Below are 7354 nucleotides of genomic sequence, written 5' to 3'. Positions count from 1 at the left end.
TGGTCATATGTTATAGATTCATAGCTTAGGGTTAATAAATGTATTAAGGCATGTGACATCAATTTTGTAATACTTCATAGAAATCAATGGAATGGAAGATAGTTATGAGAAATGCTTGCAAAGTTGTATGATTTAAAGATTTATGTTAATAAGCTTCTGCATATCTGTTGAGAGTCATGAATGCCTGTTGTCTATTATTTGGAGGTGTTACAAGTGGCCAAGTTGCCTTTACTTTTGATCGTTGGATCGTCTTCTCATGGACAACTTAGATTATGTTAGATGCCAGTGGCCAACTTGTCAAATGCTATGTTCGTCCGATCAACTTGATTAGACAGTTGTACACTTTAGTAGGCTTGACTTGTGTCATTGTATTTGATGCTTGATGTCTCTATCGTTGGATGAAGATAAATCCGATATTCCTATTATATTTTGTGGATCTCCCTAGAAGGAGATCCTTATTTTTCATTGCTCCCTATAATCTTAGCCACGCACCATTATACTGCCAGCTGTCTCTAATGAGCTTCTTAGAAGTTCATCTGGGCCTAACTGCTTTGGGCTTAGGCTAGTATTTTATCCCTTTACAATTGCCCCTCTTTGGTGACCGACTTGGGTTGGTTGCCGAAGACATTAGTCTGAACGGATGATGAGCAGTACCACTTTTATTTATGGCATGCGTCTTTTAATTTCAAATTTAATGATGACATCCATCGTATCATCCTCCTAGGTGTCGTTTCACCTCGAACAAATAGCCTTCCATCACTACTTGCAATCCTTTCAAAAATCCAGATGCGTCTTCTTCTTTCTCCACCGTTTGAAGTATCAATCTATCTTGTAAGTTTATCTTTTTTGATTCTCTTGTGATTTCTTCGTTATTGTTCTTTTCACTTCCTCGTTGCCATGAATCGTCTTAGGCTTTTCTTTGAGTTTGAATAGAACATTCATGAATTTAGAACTCTCCACATATTCCTGATGATATTGTTGTTCATTTTCCTGTTGAAGACAACGACATCATTGAAGGGTTAGAAGAGCGGATTCCTTTTTTCCTAATCGACATTGTTGAGGATGGAATCCGATTCCCTCTACACCCACTTCTCACAGAGGTACTACCCTTCTATGGCGTACCCCATTCTCAACTTGCCCCTAATTTCTTTAGGATAGTCATGGGAATGATTACCTTGAACAACATTTTAGGAGTAAACCTAGGGTTTTAAGAGATTAGATACTATTATAATTGTGTTCTTACTACTAGAGAAATGGTGAAGTTCTATTTCAAGCGCTAGTTAATTCAAATGCTTCCCTATTTTGGCAAGGGTGTCAATGACATAGTTGTAATAGTGGAGGGTAACTGGGAGTTCCCTCCTTGTGCTGACAGGGATCATTCCATCCGTAAGGTCTTGAGCCAACCAAGTTAACATTCTCCTTTTTCTTGCATATGATTTTTTTTAATTTTATTTTTTATTTTTATTTTTATTTTATGGTAGTTGAGCTAATGTTCTTACTTTGTTTCTTCTTTTCCAGCCCTAGAGGTCTTTTTCCATCCAAGCGAGTAGGAAAATCAAGTTAACATTTCTTTTCATCAACAAGTTTGGGCATACAGAGGTCCTCCCGAGTAGCAAGGCCAAGGTCGTGCCATTCATGTGTTTCTCTCATATATCCTATATTACAACATTATGGTCTCAACCAGCGACATCCCGTTTAGTGACGACGGTGGCTCTAATTTATACATTCTTCTTCATTTTCAGGAGAACATCGAAGAACAAGCAGCCAAAGAGGGGCAACCCCAAGAAGAATCTTCTGATTCTAAGACCACTACCTCCGATAATATGCCGCCGAAGAACTTTTTGGAGATTGTTGCTACTTGGAAGTGCCAAAAGGAGAATGTATCGACTTCCACCTCCCAAGTAGTTTCTGGTTCAACTACTTCTAATTGGCCTCAGTAATCGGCGATCGTGGTAGTTGATGATGTTCCTGCTCCTTCAGCCGTTACTATTGCTGGGAGCATTGCTTCCCTATCCTTTGGGCAGAGGCTTGGCAAGCGCTCAATCGATCAATCTACAGAGGCACGAAAAAAGAGCCAATCTGGCCCTTCTCTTGTTCCCACTGTTGTTTTTTCTCCTAGTTCTGCCTTCGAGGTGGTCGTCGTTGGTTCCCCAATCATTCTTATGCCTACTTTGAAAGATCGACAGTGCACAAATCCTGATACAGCCATGGACAGTGTCGAAATAGCCACCACCATTGTTCGCAACTCTATCCTTTTTGTTGACGCTGCTTGGCTGACTAAGCAATTGGATGGAACAGTCAATTCCAATAGTCTATGTCCTATTTTTACCCCAAATTAAGTGTTCAAACTCAACAATGTGGTAATCAATTTTCCAACCTAATATATATATATATTAAATATGTGACTGATTGTGTGGACCATATTCTGTTTATTGAGAACAGTAATTGTGTCATTAAACTATATCAATTAACCCAAGGAAATTGCACTAATGTTATAAGCCAAGAGTGACTTTTAGCAAACATTAACAACGATGATTATTGTTATATGAGAGCTTTCATTTGAAAGAAAAAGTTTAAAATAAAATAGTTCTATAATCGGGTTTTAAGTGGGCTCACTCTCAAACCTCCTAACACCACTAATACTACATTATGCAATAAATACAACATATCTGGGTTTTCGTTAGGCTCACCCTCAACCTCCTAACATCACTAACCTCCTAACACCACTAATACTACATTATGCAATAAATACAACATATCTGGGTTTTCGTTAGGCTCACCCTCAACCTCCTAACATCACTAAGGATTTTTAGTAGGATAACCCGTAACCTCAATCGTATGTGTGTTTGTGAATATTACATTAAGTAGAAAAGAGAAACCTGCTCATGAGAATCCAACAATTCATCATCTTGGGTGTCATCTCCCACGAACTCCCTAATTTGTCGATGTCCACTAGAGGCATTTGGAATCTATATAAACGAAATTTGATATTTTTTATTAAATATAATACATAGGAAAAAAATATTTCTTAAAAATATTCAATTGGTTAATTATACTCTAACTGTGTAGAACCTGTGCCTCCTTAGGATCTTATGAAGTCCATCCATGCTTTCACTTGTTCAAACTCTATCTTTAACTTGTTAGTAGTCCTCTACTCAATCTCAACTGTGAGCCTCTCCTTGATCTCCTGAGTGACTATGTGGCATACTTGTTGAGTGATTTCCTCAACCGTCAATGATGCGGACGCTTGTGATGGACCAACATCCTTGGGATACATTGCACTTCGAGTTACGCCTGTCCCATATGTCTTACAGCATCCATCCATCTGTCCCTACCAAGTCGTGAAAAATCTTCTCTAAAGCGTCATTCGTTTGGAGGGGCTCAGGTATCCTAGATACTTGCTCATTATATTCACCCTACAATTTACAAAAATTAGCATAAAAACAATATACCAAAATAAAAATATAAAACCAACATGCAAAGACATATACAAGTAAAGACTCACATCTGGATCCTTTATGCCACGTGCCTTAATATACACACTCATCTTGTCAGTTCTTTCTCCATTATCCCTCATCTGAAATTGTCAAACATATAAGAGTTAACATGTATTTGATTTTTATATAATTGAAAATATAAATCATTACCTTCTTTCTTAAGTTGGCAAATGACATTCACCCAGTCCTATGCGCAGGACCACGAAACTCCTGATTTTTACAATTTTGAACAGTAATATCCAATAAAAATAGATTATACAAATTTGTGAGAATTGCATAATTGACATACAAGAGGTACATGAATATACATACATTTTCTTGTTTACTACTCCAGTATGCCACAAACACCCTCCACTAGTCTGGCAAGATGTTTGAAGGTACTTCGGAATTGATATTGGGATCATTTTTAAAAGGCATGTAGTGATTGGTCTTAGTTTTATTTTTATGATCCTTCCACAACTTGTTACATGTTTCTATGACCACTAACTTAAACTCTTCGGGTGCATATACCAAATTGTCCTACAAAGCATAAAACAATGAAAATAAATTTAGTCAAAGGTATAAACAAGATAATGAAAATTAAGCTAGTCTATTAAACACAAAATAGAAAATGGAAATCAAGTTAGCCAACATTATAAACAAGACATTTGAATGTACACAAACACTTTTTATACTTGAACCTCTTTCCAAATGCCCTCAACAGTAGATTCAGGAAGCCAACCCTAACTAAGAACTATGAGGGAAAATCAATGTGGATTGTGCACCATCTAACCCAATTGCCTCTTAAATGGGCTGCATAGTTCTCCAGTTGCTTGGAATTTATCATCTAACTCTATATTCACCTTTACTCCGGTACCCCACTCTTTAATTCTCTTAGCACGTCCTCGACAATGCCTTGTGTTAGATAAGGGACCTAAATGTTAGAAAGAAATAAATAAAAAAGATAAAAATATTACAAAGAAATAAAGATGTTGATTGTACTTGAGGCTATGGTTGTGGTTGTAGCTGCAACTAATTTTGCGGCTGCCGTTGTGGCTAGTTTTGCGGCTGTGATTGTTGTTGTAGCAGCGGTAGCGGCAGCAGCAGCAGTTGCTGCTACTATTGTAGTTATAACTCTAGTTGTGATTGTGATGGTTGAGAGTTGCCAATGTCATCTAACTGAGATGCATGCATTTGTAATGCCTCAAACATAGTAGAAGCAACATACTTTCTTTTCTTCATAATAACTTGTTGCAAGCATATTATTGATAATACAAGATATGGATAGAAATAAAATAAATGTAAACCAATAGACTACCAATCTAATAAAAGTTATAGTGTTTCACAAATTGGATTCATACTAGATAAATAGATAAAAAAAACATAGTGCCTTCGGACAATCAACACATTCAACTTTGATTAAACATCAACTGTATCTCCTTTGGTTCCTTTCCTCACCCAACCTACTTTCTTCATCCCGATGTACAACACTTTCTTCCAATTGTTGATCCATATAAGGCTCAGCTTGAGGATCATTAGATTCCATATCAAATAAGCCTCTTTGAGACCTCTTCACAACAACATTCCAGTCTGGTTCTAAGAGATCTGGAACATACCAAACTTGCTCTGCTTGGGATGCAAAGATGAAAGGCTCATTGTTCTGGTGGCCATCTTTGTATAGCAAATGCATAAAGTTGACTAACTTGAATTTGAAGACAACTTCCTTCTTTCCGCAAATATTATCAATCCAATCACATTTAAATAACACAAATTTGGGGTCATTAATGTATCGGATTTTGATAATGTCAGTCAACCGTTCGTAGTAATAAACAACCCCCACACGAGGATTCTTGTCTTTTCGACTGGCATAACTCATTGTATCAACCTTCAAAGCAATGCCACTATTTTGTGTTGTCCAATTATCATCAATGGTGTTAGCACGAAATTGACAACTATTGATAATATAGCCATTAAATCTCTTTGCCAAGTTTGCAGGCCCATTTGCCAATGTATTGATTTCTTCAGAAATTGTGATATTACATGTCATTCGTAAAGTTTGAACCTATTAAAGACAAAAATTTATTATTTAAGATAAAAAAAAACTATGTTGGGTGGATGACATATTTAAATATACATACATGATCCGCAAACCAAGTGTGAAATGTTTCAAAATGTTCGCGTTGTATTTGATGATCATCTACACAAGGCATTTTACTCTTGAGAAATTCAAGATGCTTGCTATGTAAATTAGAAGATCTGTTAAATATTTGTCTTATTTCATACTACCAATAAAAGAATAAGAATACTATGGGATTATACAACTTACATTATAAATGGTGCAACTAAGCTTGTATTGAATAAGACATATCGATGAGCTTGTGTCCATGCATTGTTGTCAAGATAAAATATAGTATTTTCCTCTACAGCACGACCCATGTTATTACCACCATCGTAGTTTCTCACCGGTTGATTAGATTTGGTTTCAACATCATTCAAATATTGGGCACAAAATTCCATGCACTCTTTCATCAAGTAACCCTTAGTAATTGAACCTTCCAAATAAGCTCGATTATGGGCATATTGCTTTAAGGTAAGAAGAAACTTCTCAATTGGATATATCCACCTAAATTGCACTGTTCCAACAATCAAGGCTTCATCAGCTAAATGTATTGGCAAGCGCTCCATTATATCAAAGAATGAAGGTGAAAATATTTTTTTAAGATGACAAAGTATTATAGCAATACGATCCCAAATGTATTCCAAATCCACACTACGATTTGCTTTAGAGCACAATTGTCTAAAAAAATTGCCCAACTCAATCAAGGGTTTAACTACATTCTTGGGCAAGGATTTTCGCATGGCCAAGGGTATGAATTATTGCATCAAAATATGATTGTCATGACTCTTAAGACCTCTAATATTTCTATCTTGTAAACGCATTCGTCTTGTTATATTTAATGTATACCCATTCGGCACTTGTAGTTGGTTTTTCATGCTCCTCAGAGGCGTTTAGTCTCCTTGGATATGATTGCCCTACAACTTGGACTCCCATGGTTCTAAATCTGGTTTCATAAGTGCAATGTGAAATAGAAAGACACAAATGAGAGTCCAAATCCGGCAAATCTTAGAAAATCCATTTATCATCAGAGATGCCAGAAATGGACTGCATTGTCAGATATTAGAGTAGCCACCTAAATATTTTTAGAAAATTTAGGAAACCTGTGACTCGTGCCAAATGCCACTTGTCCATCATAACTAAACTGTCTCGGCTCGGGAACTTAGGTATGAGAGGGGAAGGTCATGAATTGAGCACCCCACTCGCCTGATCAAAGATCGGCCTCTACTAATCATGATGTGATTTTTGTCAACATTATATGCTCTTGTTCTATTTATTTAATGTGCTAACTTACTATGTGAGGCATACAAGTATAGACTATGTCACCCACTTTGGAATGCTTTGATTTCATGTTTCTTGAAAAGATTTTTAAATGTGTGCAACTCAGAGGGAAAATGAGCTCATGTGTACACTAATTAAAGTCATTCCAACTTCAGCGAAATAGCCTTCATCCACAGGCATTCAAGGAGGTATTTCAAATTATCATGTAGCTTTATGGTAGTATGCTTGATATGGAAACACAAACACACATGTAATATATATGCTAAAGCAAAAATGCTCACCTAGTACTCAACCGAGGCAAGCCAAAAGAGAAGAAAATAATTAGAATAAAATGCATGTTCCTAAATTTGCAAAGTGACTAATGGAACGCATACAAAATGCAACTACTAGGTTTGGTTTCTTTTAACATGTCATACGGATCAACTCAAAGCATGCGGTAACGCACGTATTCAAGTAAGTAGGAAATGACAACAATGTTTGA

This window comes from Camellia sinensis, chromosome 2, assembly GCF_055761805.1.
Source record: "Camellia sinensis isolate YWXY chromosome 2, ASM5576180v1, whole genome shotgun sequence".
NCBI classification, from domain to species: domain Eukaryota; kingdom Viridiplantae; phylum Streptophyta; class Magnoliopsida; order Ericales; family Theaceae; genus Camellia; species Camellia sinensis.
This window is presented reverse-complemented; position numbering follows the sequence as displayed.